This window comes from Hypanus sabinus, chromosome X1 (genome assembly GCF_030144855.1).
Source record: "Hypanus sabinus isolate sHypSab1 chromosome X1, sHypSab1.hap1, whole genome shotgun sequence".
Taxonomy (NCBI): domain Eukaryota; kingdom Metazoa; phylum Chordata; class Chondrichthyes; order Myliobatiformes; family Dasyatidae; genus Hypanus; species Hypanus sabinus.
In genome coordinates, this window is record NC_082738.1 from 10,739,526 (window position 1) to 10,754,427 (window position 14,902).

General features: G+C 42.6%; 1 protein-coding gene and 1 long non-coding RNA gene across 2 annotated transcripts in view; one reads left to right on the forward strand and one right to left on the reverse strand.

Moving 5' to 3' along the window:
- Positions 1–14,902, reverse strand: part of ccdc103 (coiled-coil domain containing 103) — a 78,994-nt gene that overhangs the window by 57,682 nt on the left and 6,410 nt on the right. The window lies entirely within an intron of this gene.
- On the forward strand, positions 1,600–14,536 carry LOC132384571 (uncharacterized). Its single transcript, XR_009508932.1, has 3 exons — positions 1,600–1,731; positions 9,301–9,398; positions 11,191–14,536. It is a non-coding gene; the product is annotated as an uncharacterized LOC132384571 (long non-coding RNA).

The window sequence follows — 14,902 nt, forward strand, 5'->3', positions numbered from 1 at the left end:
CTCATCTCCATCCGGATATTTTTGAGCAAAGGCTGCGTGTTTATTCTGGAAATGCCTTGCGACATTTGACTTTTTGTTGTTTGCTAGTTTCTCATTGCATATTAAGCATACCGGTAAACCAGTCTCGTCAACAGTGAAAGCAAATGAATCTGTCCACGTATCATTAAACGTTCTGTTTTCTTCAGTCACTTTTCTTTTTTTAGAATTCTCCATAGTTGGCTTACCTTGGATCGAAAAATTAAAGAAATCGCGCACTGGCGGGTGTCAGGTATTGGCAGTGGTGACGTATATTAATAGCGATAAAAACACGTTGTAGCGGTGTGCTCACGCAGTCAGTAAACTGCAGTCGAATAACTTTATTCGAACTAAACAGCCTTGCTTTTAAGCCTCCCTCAACCCAGCCCCCATGGACGCAGATGCTGCAAAAGACGCGTACTCACAAACCCCCGTAGGCTATCTCCCTTAGCCGGAATGCTGGCTAATTGTGAGGAAATGTGTCGCCACACTTAGATTGTACAAGATCACCATAATCTTCAAATTTAGAATTACATTTCAAAAGCTAACAAACTAACATAAAATACATTTTAATTAAATACTGACCAATTATTTCCCAAAGCCACAGGGAGCCGCAGCACAGAGGTGAAAGAGCCACAAATGGCTCGGGAGCCGCAGGTTGCCGACCCCCGGCCTAGACAGAGTGAACATGGGAAGGATGTTTCCAATAGTGAGACCAAAGGGCACAGTCTCACAATAGAATGACATCCCTTTAGAAAATAGATGAGAAAGAATTTTTTTCAGGCAGAGGGTGGTGAATCTGTGGAATTCATTGATGCAGGTGGCTATAGAGGCCAAGTCATTGAGTATACTTGAAGTGGAGGTTGAAAAATTCTTTATTAGTGATGATATCAAAAATTACAGGAAGAAGGAAGGACAATGGCAGAGCCAACTCAAGGGCCAAATAGCCTAATTCTACTCCAATGTATTTTTGTCTTATGTGCGAAGTTATGTGAGGCAGTGGCTCTACTAACTGCACTACTGTGTCGTCCCTGTACCACCACACACCCCTTTAACTGCTCGGAGTGTTCCAGATCCCTTGCATTGTCACTCAGTAACATGTCACAACTAGTACACCGTGCACGGCCAGTGTTCTCCCACCTTTCTTGTTGGCAGTCCAGCAGTTCTCTGTCTGACTAAATTTCTTTTATTTGAAAATATATACAAGAAATGCAGGAAAAGCGCATGGCTTTCTTTATGCTCAGAGCACATTCACAGTCTTCTCAGGTCTGTACATTTAAGTATGAGAACATTCTATATATAAGGTATCGTGCCATTCATGTGACCTCTCAGGACAATACAAACTTCAAGTGTTACGCTGAGCTTACCCTTTCAACGTCTAATGGCAGAAGGAGCCTAGACTGTGGTGTTTCTTTACAAAGCCTTTGCATCAGCTTCCCTGGACTTCAGTGTGTCTTCAGCACATACCCCTGCAGCCTGGAATGTGCCAGCAAGCAGTATTCCCTTACAGACATGACATTGTACCAGAAGACCAGTAAGTTTCAGTCTGATCAAAGAGCATCTTTCACTGAGTTGATGATTGTCCAACAGCATTGTGTTTATCTCTGTATGTGTTTCTGAGAAGAGCTTGAAGATCAGAGATCTGTTACACAGCTGCTTGAGATGAGCCTTGCATCTGTTTCAAGACCATTTTGCAAATGTACAGTCTACAAAGGGGTAGGTGAGATGAGCCTCATCACAACCCTCTCGAGGGCCCATCCTTCAAGGCAGCAAGGTCAGATAGAACCTCAGCATGTAGTGACACATGCTGCTTGTGCACTCTGATTTTCTGTACTCAGGGTGGGACCTGAGGATGAGAGCCAATGATCCCCAAGGTCGGCAAGTCCTGGGACAGGGGTCAGCCAGCAAGTCCTGAGGTCAAAGGTCAATGGGTAAGTCTGGATGTCAGAAATCCGAGGTCAGCAATTCCATACTGAGGTCAGAGGTCCAAAGGTGGCCTGTCCTGTGACTAAAGGCTCAAACAACGGGTTCAGAAGTCAGGTACCCCAAACTGGGTGGTTTGGTGGGAGGTAGGAAAGAGTTTGTTTTGCTGTTGTTGTGTCTGTCTTGTATATTGATTGCATGTTGTTCTGTTGAATACTGGAGAAATATAATGTTGACTCTGGAAGCATGGTGAACCTTGCAGGCTGCCCTAGCGAATCCTCAGACTGTATCACAAATGACACATTTACTGTATGTTTCAGTTGGTCCTGATGTCAAAGAGCATGGCCTTGTTCTCCGGCGTCAACTCTGGCCCTCAATACCAACTCAAACCTATCACAGATCCATCTGTGTACTGACTGTGGTTTTGAGCAGAAGATGATGACATCATCTATGTACAGCATGGTTTTGATATGAATGCACCCGTTTCCTAGTATTAGGGTCCTCCCTGATAGATTCAGCAGAAGTTTCTGTACAACACACAAACAGAACAGGAAAATAGGCAACTTTGTAGACTCCAGACTTGATGGGAAAGCTATCTATTTCCCACCCATTGTGTTACATAGAAACATAGAATAGTACAGCTCATTACAGGCCCTTCGGCCCACAATGTTGTGCCAACCCGCAAACCCTGCCTCCCATTACCAGTATCCAATTCCTCACAGCCTATCATAGTTGTGTGCAATATCCTGTCAAAGTCCTTCTGATCCCGCACAAAGGTGATGGTATCCCTGAGCAGTGCAAGGCTGTCAGAGATAATCCTGCTGAGCACACCATAGGTTTCGTCTCTGTGATCTTCTAATCCAGAATCAGGTTTAATATCACTGGCATATGTTGTGATATTTGTTCTTCACATTCAACAGCGAGTGGATCTCTGATCCCTAATGTCTGACCGCTCTCCTCTCTGCTCCTGGATGACGGTGATGATGTCCTTCCATGTGGATTCTGACATGCTGCCAGTTAGAACATAGGTTTGTACACTTCCAGCAGGTATGGACCCATCCAGTCCCACAGAGCTGAGGACATCTTCGTCAGTCTCCTGTCAGCACTGCTAGAACGTCCAGTCACATTGACAATGCAGTTGAATTCAACAGCCAATGTGATCAGCTAGGAGATTGCCAGCAGCGGTGGGAGCCTCAGGTGGGTGGTTAGCTGCCCACTCCATGTGGGTTATTGATTAGCCAGAATGGAGTGTTTGGTATACTAATTCCACTGCAAGGAGACTCCCACCAAACGTCTCTTTGGTTTCAGTGACTGAGAAGTTGCCTCCTCAGAGCAGGATACAAAGGACAGATGTACCACAAGCCAGCAGAGGTTTAAGATCAGAGTTTTCCTTCTCCTAAGTGAGCTGCCTACCACAGCTGATGAGCCCCATCTGCTCAAAGCGACTGCTTTTAAGACACCATTCACCCACCTTTGCCCCTTCTCCTGTCAGTAGAAGCAGATCTGCTAGGCTTAGTAGCTAAGCCACACCAGAAGGCCAGGGCTTTAACTTGGTTATCAGAGACTATTTAAGATGTAAGGCATTGGGAGCATTTGATAGGTAGTGGGGGCTTATTGCCATTACCACCTCCTGGCTATGACAACCTTAGAAAACCGTAGGATAATAACTGTTCCAGAACCTGGTGGTGTGGGACCAAAGGGCTTTTTACCTCCTATCCAATGGTAGTAGCAAGAAGAGAGCATGGCCTGAATGATGGGGGTCCTTGATGATGGATGCTGCTTTCTTGTGGCAGTGCTCCACGTAAATGTACTCAATAGTGGGGTGGGCTTTGCCTGTGGTGGACTGGGGGGTATCCACTATTTTCTGTATCCTTTTCCATTTTTGGACATTGGTGTTTCCATACCAGGCTGTGATGCAACAGAATTAAACTCTCCACTGTGCATCTGTAGAAGTTTGTCAAAGTTTTCACTTCATGGCAAAGTCGGCAATGTTATTGGGAGCGATCAGCACATATTCCAATTATTTTTGTCTCCAGCTGTTTCTGGTCAGGGTTACTAAATTCACCACCATCGTTTTCAGCTTGTAGTTACTCATAAAGGGCAGCTCCCTGAATATTCACCACCTCTGGGTGATAATTGGTTTATTAATGTAACATGTACTGAGATACAGTGAAAACTTGTGTTTGTTGCCACTCAGACAGATTATTCTATACATCAGTACATCGAGGTAGTGCAAAGGCAAAACAAAACAGAATGTAGAACATAGTGTTATAGTTATAGTGGAAGGTTGCCAGACCTGTAAGCATATTTAAGAGAATGGCGTTAGCAATTCTTACAGTTTTAGAATTGTGATTGAAAGAACAGAGCGATTACAATAAATGTAACAATAGATCTGCTAAGTCACCATGGTCTTGAGTGGCAAGTGCTTTTGAAGTGTGGTTGCCGCTGTAGTAACAGAAAGCAGTAGCCATTCCTACTGCACAGGACCGAAGGAAGCTGTAGAGGGTGGTAAATCTAGTCAGCTCCATCTTGGGCACTAGCCTACAAAGTACCCAGGACATCTTCAAGGAGTGGTGTATCAGAAAGGCAGTGTCCGTTATTAAGGACCTCCAGCACCCAGGACAGGCCCTTTTCTCACTGTTACCATCAGGTAGGAGGTACAGAAGCCTGAAGGCACACACTCAGCAATTCAGGAACAGCTTCTTCCCCTCTGCCATCCGATTCCTAAATGGACATTGAACCCGTGAACACTACCTCACTTTTTAATATATATTATTTCTGTTTTTGCACAATTTTTAATCTGTTCAATATCCATATACTGTAATCGATTTATTTATTTTTACCTTTTTTCTCTTCAGCACTATGTATTGCATTGAACTGCTGCTGCTAAGTTAACAAATTTCACGGCACATGCTGGTGATAATAAACCTGATTCTGATTCTGATTCTGCACACAGCAACTTCCCTCAAGCAGCGACATGAACATAAGAAACTATCAGACTCAAATTGGCAAGCTGTGCTGATCACACATATAAAGGCAGTGGGTATTCTGGGAGGTCCGACAAAGTAGAACTGCTTGATTAATGAATTCCAGTTGTAATGGTGAGGGGTGGGGGGTGGGTGGGAAGAGTGAAACAGAGGGAGGAGACTCACCCTGTTCATGCTGTCAGGCATGCAAGAACTGAGTTCTCCAGCAAACACTTGGCGTTGCCTTGTGGATAATAATCCACCCTGACCTTTCAACCAGTGAAGGTGTGTGAAGGCAGACGGAGACTATAAAAGGGAAGCAAATTGATCAGATAAGTTGCAAGTAAAAAGAGAAGGCGTATGCAACAGGTTAGAGCTTGACGTCAAATGGCGTGGAAAAGCTGAACTGAAACTGGGTCAAAACACATGTTGCTGAGGTTTTCATTAGCCTTTCAGCTCAACCTTTAATTTTTTGAAGCAGGGTTTCCAATCTGAAACATTAACTCGCTTTCTCCTTCACCAGATGCTGCCTGACCTGCTGAGATTTTCTGGCATTTTCTGGTTTTATTTTGGATTTCTGGAATCTACAGTTTTTTTTTATTTTGGAGGGGTACTGAGCCCATTAAATTACCTTCAGAGCACAATAGTACAGTGTGCTGAACCAACATAGGAGAATGCAGGCAATAAAGACTTCCTCATCCATAGCCCTCAGAGAAGGTCACCAGAGGGAAGTGGCTGTGTATGTTGTCTATGCAAGCTGTTTTGCAGTTTATTTGTCCAAATTGTGTGAGTTATTTGCCCTTCTTGAATTGCCTTAATAGACCATTTCTGTGCCACAAGAATCAACCAGATTGCTTTGATTAGCAATCACAAATAGGTCAAACCATGTAAGGGTATCAGAAAGGGTAAATGAGGTGAGATTTTAAGACAACACAGAAGTTTCATGGTCCTAGTGCAAGAAAGTGAAATTAATGTAGATGGCCACAAAGGTCAGCCAAAGAGTGAGTTTCTGTGCTGTATGGCTCTATGAACTTTACTGATACCAGCTTTTTATTCCAGTTATAACTTCATGGACTTGAATTTCACCAACTGCCGCAGTAGGTTCAAGCTCACCTTTCCAAATATCTGGATATTAGTTTGGAAACTTAGCCATTAAAATCAAAAGAGAAAATCCTTAGAACTGAAGATAGATAAGACACAAATCAGCAACTGGTTGGTAGTGAGGAGAACCTAAGATAATAGGAGTGTTTCCTGAATGGTGAAACAAGTGCTATTTTACAGTAGTTCCAATTGGGTACTAACCTCTTCATCTCATCGCTCTTCTATCTACTACTACTACTACTACTAGTACTATTGTCATTAGAAGGAGGTACAGCCACACAACCAGGTTCAGGAATAGTTATTATCCTACAACCATCAGACTCTTGAACCTGCATGGATAACTTTAATCACCACAACTCTGAACTTATTCTACAACCTACAGAATCATTTTCAAGGACTCTTTACAACTCACGTTCTCAGGATTAGTTTTTGTTTGCATAGTGTGTCTTCTTTTTCACATTGGTTGTTCATCAGTCCTTGTCTGTTTACAAATAGTTTTTCATAAATTCTTTTGTACTTTTTTCCTGTAAGTGCCTGTAAGTAAATGAATCTCAAGATAGCATGTCATAACATATACGTACTTTGAATAATCAGTGAACAGGTAACATTCAGTTAGAAGGGCTCAGTTTGTAGTTTTGATGGGAGAATAATTTACTTCATATTTATTGTTTATTTATTTATTATTGTTATTTCTTTCTTTTTGTATTTACACAGTTTGTTGTGTTTTACACACTGGTTGAATGCCAAGTTGGTGTGGTCTTTCATTGATTCTGTTATGGTTATTTTTTAAATTATGAATTTATTGAGTATGCCCAGAAGAAAGTGAATCTCAGGGTTGTATATGGCGATATATATGTACTTGAGAATAACTTTACTTTCAACTTTGAACAGAGGAACATAGACTAGAAAGCAGTTGTGTCTTGTTTTGTCCTGTCCATACTGCACCAACTGCTGCCACTGGGCTATAAACGTGCAGGAGCAGTGTGTGGTTAAGTGCCTTGCTCAAGGACACACACGCTGCCTCGGCTGAGGCTCGACCTTTAGATCACTAGCCCAAGGCCCTAACCACTTGGCCACGCGCCAATCTTAGTCCACTTCCAACATACGCGTATTTCAGATACCCTGCCCACTCTTTCCAACATCACTCCATATCCCTTGATACTTGGCTGGCAACCCTGTTGGCCTCATTCCTGACATATTTAATTGTTCGAATGTCCAATGACTTTTCGGGCATTGGTGAATTTGCTTCTCAGTGCTATAAATCTCTTGCTCAGTGATTGTTCTGTGCATGCACCATGTTGGACAGAACATTGGGAGGAAGTATAGGGTCACAGGGTATTAAAGGACAGAAACAGGCCATTTGACCCACCACGACCCTCAACCATCCATCTACACCAATCCTGCATTCATCTTATTATATTATTCCCACAGATTCACCTGCACGGTGGGGACAATCAACAGCTATCAAGCAGAGCATCTTTGGGATGTAGAAGGGGATGCAGAGTCACTGAGAGAATGTGCAAACTCCACACAAAGGGCACTGGAGGTTAAGATGGAGATGTGAGTCAGCAACTCTACTGGTTGGCTAGGTTGGCATTCACAGAAGGATCTCCCAGTGCCCATGTCCTTAAACTGCTTCACGGAGCCACCTGGAGTCCAGGCTGAAAAAGAGCTCTGGCCTCTGGTCCAAAGTAAATTCAGTGGAAGTCCCTGAGCTTGGATCAAAAGGCACTTATTTTCCAATCATCCTATACAATCCCTGAGCGAGCAGATCAGGTCCAAGTTTCCAGCATGTATGGGATCATGTTTTTGAAGAGAGAGTGAAATCTTATGTCAAAGGGGCAAAAGCATGACCCAACCCCATTCATTTGAAAAGCCATGGACATCATAAGTTATAATTATAAGGTTTTAATCTGGCCACTTTATCTTCTATAACCAGGGGTTATAAAAGCACAAGGAAACAAAGAACAAGCTTCTCCCAAAGGAAGTGGGGATGGTCTGTTGCCATGCCATCTCACAAGCAAGGAAGCAGTGGGCACACAGCAGTGATGTGGCCTAATCTCGCCCATGGAATATCACAGCCCCCACCTCCCATTACCATCAAGTCTAGGAAGAGGGCACCAGCTGGTGAAAACTACTGTAACCTGTGTGTCAGCAGGCACCAGAGAAGGAGCACAGAGATGATGCATCACTGACTTTGGATCCTGACCTTGAATTTGCTAGAGAATGGAGTGACAGAAAAATCATTACATATAAAAAAACAGGTAGATGATACTTTTAAAATATTTATTTTTTAGAAACATAGAAAAACCTACAGCACAATAGAGGCCTTTTGGCCCACAAAGTTGTGCGGAACATGTCCCTACCTTAGAAATTAAGATGCTTACCTATAGCCCTCTATTTTACTAAGCTCCATGTACCTATCTAAAAGCCTCTTAAAAGATCCTATCGTATCCACCTCCACCACCATTGCTGGCAGCCCATTCCACGCACTCACCACTCTCTGCGTAAAAAACTTACCCCTGACATCTCCCCTGTACCTACTTCCAAGCACCTTAAACCTGTGCCCTCTTGTGGCAACCATTTCAGCCCTGGGAAAAAGCCTCTGACTATCTGACTATTTTAAGATCTGATTTTAATGCTTCAGGATGGGCATTGGTTACCCATCATAATTAATCTAGAGAAGATGGTGGAATGCTGCCTTCCTGAACTGCTGCAGTCCTTCTCAGTGAAGGTACTACTATAGAAGTGGGGGGTCCAGGATGTAGGCCCAGCACCAATGGAGAAACAAAGATAAATTTCCCGATCAGGACAGTGTGTGACTGAGTTCCCATGCACCTGCTGCCCTCATCTTTTGTGGTGGTTGGGATCACAGAGCATCCTCAGTGAGTATCTGAATGGGGTACACTGCATCAGTGTAGTTGAGTACGGACATTCAAGGTGGGTGATGTGGAGCTGATCCAGTGGATTGCTCTGCCCTGGATGGCGTTGAGGTTCAACACTTATCCAAGTAAATGGAAAGTATCCCTTCACACTCCCGACTTGGGCCTTGAAGATGGCAATAGATTTTAGAGTGCTGGTGCTTTTTTAACCATGGGACTTAGCTGTGTGGCTTAGTTGAATTTCTGATCTATGGTGAACCCCAGGATGAATAAAACTGCACTTAGTGGGATCTGAAACAAAATCAGAAATGCTGGAAGAACTCAGCCAGTCAAGCAGCACCTGTGGGAAGAGAAACCAGTTCTGAGGAAAGCACCTGACCCAAAAATGAATTCCTTTCTTTCTTTCTCTTCAGACACTGCCTGACTGGCTGAGTTCTTCCAAAATTCCTGTTTTTGTCCCAGGATGTTGATGCTGGAAGACTCAACAATGCATTGCCATTGAATATGAAGGGTAAGTAGGTAGCTTCTTTCTTGTTGGAGAGATTGTTGCCTAGCACTGCTGTGGTATGAGTGTTACTCACCACGTATCAGCTCCATCAGATGGCTTGGAGCATTTATTTGTGTGGAATTGTTGCCAAGGAAACAGTGGTTTACATTTTGGAAATGAAATAGACCACAAATACTCAGTATTATAAACATTTTGAAGTAAACAATTAATCACACTGCAGTTATATCTTTGTTAAAATCTACCCAAACTTGTTGAGGAAAATACCATAGTTTATGTGCTAAGAGAGTACAGCTACAGAGAGAGGAGGCCATTTTATGCTCGAGCCTCCATCTGGCATTCAAGCAAATTGTTACTCATCTGTGGCTCAGCTTCACTTTCCTGCTTTTACTCTTGTTCCTTGCTATTCCTACATATTCTGATTGAGCTTGAATCCTTCAGTTCAGGAACTGCATCTACAGCCTTTGGGGAGGGACTCCCAGATTTCTATTCTTCTTTGATGGAAGAACTGCCTCCCAATTTCACTTCTGAAAGAGTTCAAAAGCAGCACCAAGGTTCTGAGAGTTTAAACAGGCAGTCTGTTTAGATAGAGAGCAGAGAAATTCAATATGTTCAATTAAACAGTTAAAGCGGGAAGTAATTTAGTGCTGTGTATTTTAATTATGCTCTTTGGCTGTTGCATGTATGTGCCTGTCAGACCTATGGAATGCACAACTTGTGCCAAGTGGGATCTCCAAGATGGTTCCATTGCCTTGGAGCAGAAAGCATTATGAGTTGAGAGTGAATGTTCTGGACTCCAAACACCATTGTGTGGCACCTAGAAGCCCTCATAATACTGAATTTACTGGTCAATAAAGGGGAAACACTTCAGGGGTTAGAGTTATGGTTCACAAAAAGGAAGATGGTTGTAGTTGTTGGAGGGCAATCATCTCAGCCCCAGGACTTCACTGTAAACATACTTCAGGGCAGTGTCCTTGTCCCAATCATCAGCAAGATCTGAACAACATACAAGAATGGGCTGATTAGTAGCAAGTGACATGCCACAAAAATATTCAGCAAAAACCATCTTCAACAAGAGAAGATTTAACTACTTACAACATCCTGGAGCCACTAATGACCAGAAACTCAACTAAGCAGCCACATCATTATGTGAATACAAGAGAATGTGGCTCACACACCACCCTGACTCGGAAATACATAACCGATCTTTCACTGCCATCAAGTCTAAATCTCAGAACTCTATGTTCAAACACATTGTGCAAGCACTTTTGCCAGAAGGGCTGTAGTGATTCAAGTGGGCAGCTCACCAGCACCTCTCAAGGGCAGTTAGAATTTGCCAGTGATGCCCAGGTCCTGAAGTATGAGTAGCTAAAGGCAGGAGGAGCCTGAACAATTACTGATGTCACTGATGTCATCCAGGCAAACAATAAAAGAACAGGCAGGTTGTCCGGGAAACCTCTAGGTGTCATCTTAGTCTGTAACTAGTATTCAGTTCCCAGCAGATTTCTCCTCAGGTTGCAGCCATTGCTGAAACCATAATACCATGGATTGCTCAAGTGTAGAGAGATGGAGCAGGAAATTCAAAAGCGTACTTGAGGCAATTCAGAATCAATATCAGAATTAGATTTATTATCACATGTGCAGTATCTCATGAAATTTGTTTTGCAGTGTAAGCCATAAAAATAACTGTTATAAAAATAAACAAATAGTGAAGAATTCAAAGTAAATTTATTATTAAAGTAAGTATATATATATATATCATCAAATACTACCCTGAGATTCATTTCCTTGCACACAGATGCCATTTCATTGACTCTCCACTCAGCTCTGAAACACCTGGACAGTGAAGATACCTACATCAGGGTCCTCTTCATCAACTACAGCTCGGCATTCAATACTCTCATCCTCACAAAACTAATCATCCTCTCAAACTGCCTCCCAATTTCACTTCTGAAAAAATTCAACAGGAACACCAAGGTTCTGAGTGTTTAAACAAGCAGTCTGTTTAGATAGAGAACAGGAAAAGAAGGAAGTAATTTAGTGCTGTGTATTTTAATTATGTTCTTTGTCTGTTGCACTTGTGGTATTTCTTTGTAATTACTGTGAACACCTGCAAGAAAATGAATCTCAGGGTTGTATAAAGAGGGCATATCCTGGATTGTGAAGACCTTGTTGAAACACTACCGTTTGAAGATGTCCTCAATAACCTGGAAAGCAGATGGGTGTTTCTGTGGTTACAGACGTGATTCCAGTGCCCTCCTGTTTAAAGAGATTATTAGGGGTTGAGTGTGAACAGCCAGAGGTCTGGTCCTGATGCACCATCTCGGAGACAGGAAGTGAACGATAGGCTTTTATTAGCAGCAAAACGGAGCACGGCATCTCGGAGACTGAGGGAGGAGCAGTGCCTCCAATCGCCTTTATACAGGGGTCTGTGGGAGGAGCCACAGGAGCAGTCAGCAGAGGGGTATGTCCAGACAGGTGTACATAGTTTACTACAGGTCCTGACACTACCAACGATATGGGGAGAAATGGGATGAAGTCCTGATAGAAGATTTTAATGAGCTAGGAAGAATCATAGAAAATATATCCCATAGGAAAACCATTCAGCCATTCATGTCAGTGCTAGTCATCAAAGAGCCATGCAACTCAATCTCATCTTCCAGCCTTTAGCTCTGTGGGTCACTGCTCTTCAAGCACACAGACAAGTTTAAATTCTGTTTGTTCAAGATCTCTGCCTCCACTATCCTTTCAGGCAAAGAATTTGACCCTCACCACTTGATTTCCGCATCTCCACTTTAATCCTTTTGCAAAGTACCTTAAATTTACAGTACCTATTTTTGACTCCTTTGAGGAAGTCTCACATAAATCTCCATACAGTATTGCTTCCAGTACCACACACCATTTAGTACAACCATTCCTCAATTTATGAATGAGAAGTGTTCCTAGAAATAATTTTGTTGAGCAAAATTTCATAAGTAGTGAAGGCTGGATGCAATGCATTGTGACCATGTTGGTATGCTGTATTCTGATTAGCAGAGAGTTTTGACCTGTTCATTATAGTAAGAAGTGGATTCACAAATCAAAGGCACACACCACAAAGAGTTAATGAGGTTAAACTAAAAAAATATGTAAATCCAGCATTTGTAAATCAAGGAGTGACTGTACAAAAACAGAGAATAGTGCAAATGTGTGTATGTGGCTGGAGCGATGATGCAGGAAGGAGGGCTTTAGGTTCAAGGGGCATTGGGGCTAGTTCTGGGAAAGGTCAGACCTGCACAGAACAGATAAATTTCCCTCAGCAGGCCAGAGAACAATATCCACACTCGCTGGCCTGTTGTGCTACTCAGGTTAATATAAATTAGCTTGGCGAAGGATGAGAAGCTTCATAAGGGAGAAAAGCAGAACTGGAAATCGAAGACAGGAAATTAGAGTTTAAAAAGAAAAGGAAGCAAAGCTACAAGATAACCAAAAAGAAGGTATCCGCTTCATGTCATGGGCCTAAATGCCTGAACTCCAGTGAATAAGCCAGATAAGCTGAAGGCACAGATAGATATGTGGGTATAAGTTGTCAAGACTATTACTGAAATGTGGGATAGAAAGGGAAGTTTAATTCTCCTGATTACACAATTTTTAGTCAAGGTAGAGCGTTTTAAAAAAAAAGAAGGAATGTCAGTGTACGTTCAGGAAATAATCACAACTCTGAGAAGGAATATAGTTGAAAGATCAACAAATAAAACTTTCCAAGTCAAACTAAGAAACAGAAAAGGGAGCAGTTATGCTGTTGGGCAAGTGCTATTAAAGTTCAGTCTGAGAGAAATAGAGAAGCAAATTTCTGACAAGTCATAAATGCTGGGAGCTTCTGATTCCCCTAATGTTCACTGGGATATTACAGAGAGGAAATTAAGAACCTGGTGGCATGGTGCGAAAGCAATAACCTATCCTCAACGTCAGCAAGACGAAGCAATTGGTTGTTGACTTCAGAAGGAGTAGTGGACCGCACGACCCCATCTACATCGGTGGTGCGCAGGTGGAACAGGTCAAAAGCTTTTAGTTCCTCAGGGTGAATATCACAAATGACCTGACTTGGTCTAACCAAGCAGAGTCCACTGCCAAGGAGGCCAACCAGTGCCTTTACTTCCTGAGAAAGCTGAAGAAATTTGGCCTGTCCCCTAAAACCCTCACTAATTTTTATAGGTGCACCATAGAAAGCATTCTTCTAGGGCAGGCATGGGCAAACTACGGCCCGGGGGCCATATGCGGCCCGTTAAGCTTTTTAATCCGGCCCGCAGAACTTGATGAAATTATATTAATAAACCTTGTTAATGTTTTTTCCCCGCAATTCTGGCGTTTTCCCAATAGATGACGCACTCTATATACATTTGTGGAGACCCATTTCCTGGCACATTCGAACCGGCTCACAATTAGCCAGCGTTCCGGCTAAGGGAGATAGCCTGCGGGGATTTGCGAGCACAGAGCTTTGGAGCCTCTGCGCCACGGGGGGCAGGTTGAGGGAGGCTTAAAAGTGAGGCTGGGGATTTCGAATAAAGTTTTTTTCTTCGACTGCAGTTATCGACTCCGTGTCGTAATTTTAGCACTGCATGTAGCACACCAATACACATTGACCTTTGTTGAGGTGCAGCGTATTACTCCACATTTGCGCTTTACTCTTTGTTCGGCTCGACCTATTTGTGTGAACAGGCGTTCAGCATCATGAACATCAACAAAGCCAGCCACAGATCCAAGTTAACTGACCAACACCTCAGATCCATCCTGAGAATCGCCACAACAAAACTAAATCCAGACTTTGATGCGCTGGCTAAAAAGGGAGACCAAGAACACTGTTCCCACTGAAATTAAAAATAAGTTTCTTCGTTGTGTTACGTAAAAAATGCATTTGAAAATAATTTTTTCAATAAGCCTTACATGTTACATGTCATTTCTGTTAAGTGATGGACATGAGTAGTGCGCAGGTGCACATATGTTCTCAAAATAAAAAATGCGCTCCAGATCAAATAACGCGCTCCGCATACTGGCGCTCTGTCACTGTTCTGTCCTTGTGCTGGTCATTGTTGAGTTTTGGCACAGGGGACAATTGAATAAGAAGGAGCAGGACAAGTAGACCTGCATCTCCTACCGTTTTTGAAATAAAGACAGGCAGGAGGAGAGTGATGATGATAATATCTTGAAGGATAACAGAATTTTCAGTGCTTTAAAATAATAACTGTTACTATTAAAAAAGCTGTATTTTATTCATTTAATTTTCAGTGTTTTAAAGTCATTTCAATAAATAGCTAAATACCATGGGACTTCAAAGACAGATATTTTGTTGTAATGCATTTGTTCATTTTCAATTGAAATTAAAGCACATGTTTTCTACATATCCCATGATATTTTATTTTCTCTTATGAGGTGTATTACCAAAACACTCTGTCCATCTGCTCCTGGTCCGGCCCCCCTGTCAAATTTTAGAACCCTTTGTGGCCCACAAGTCAAAAAGTTTGCCCACCCCT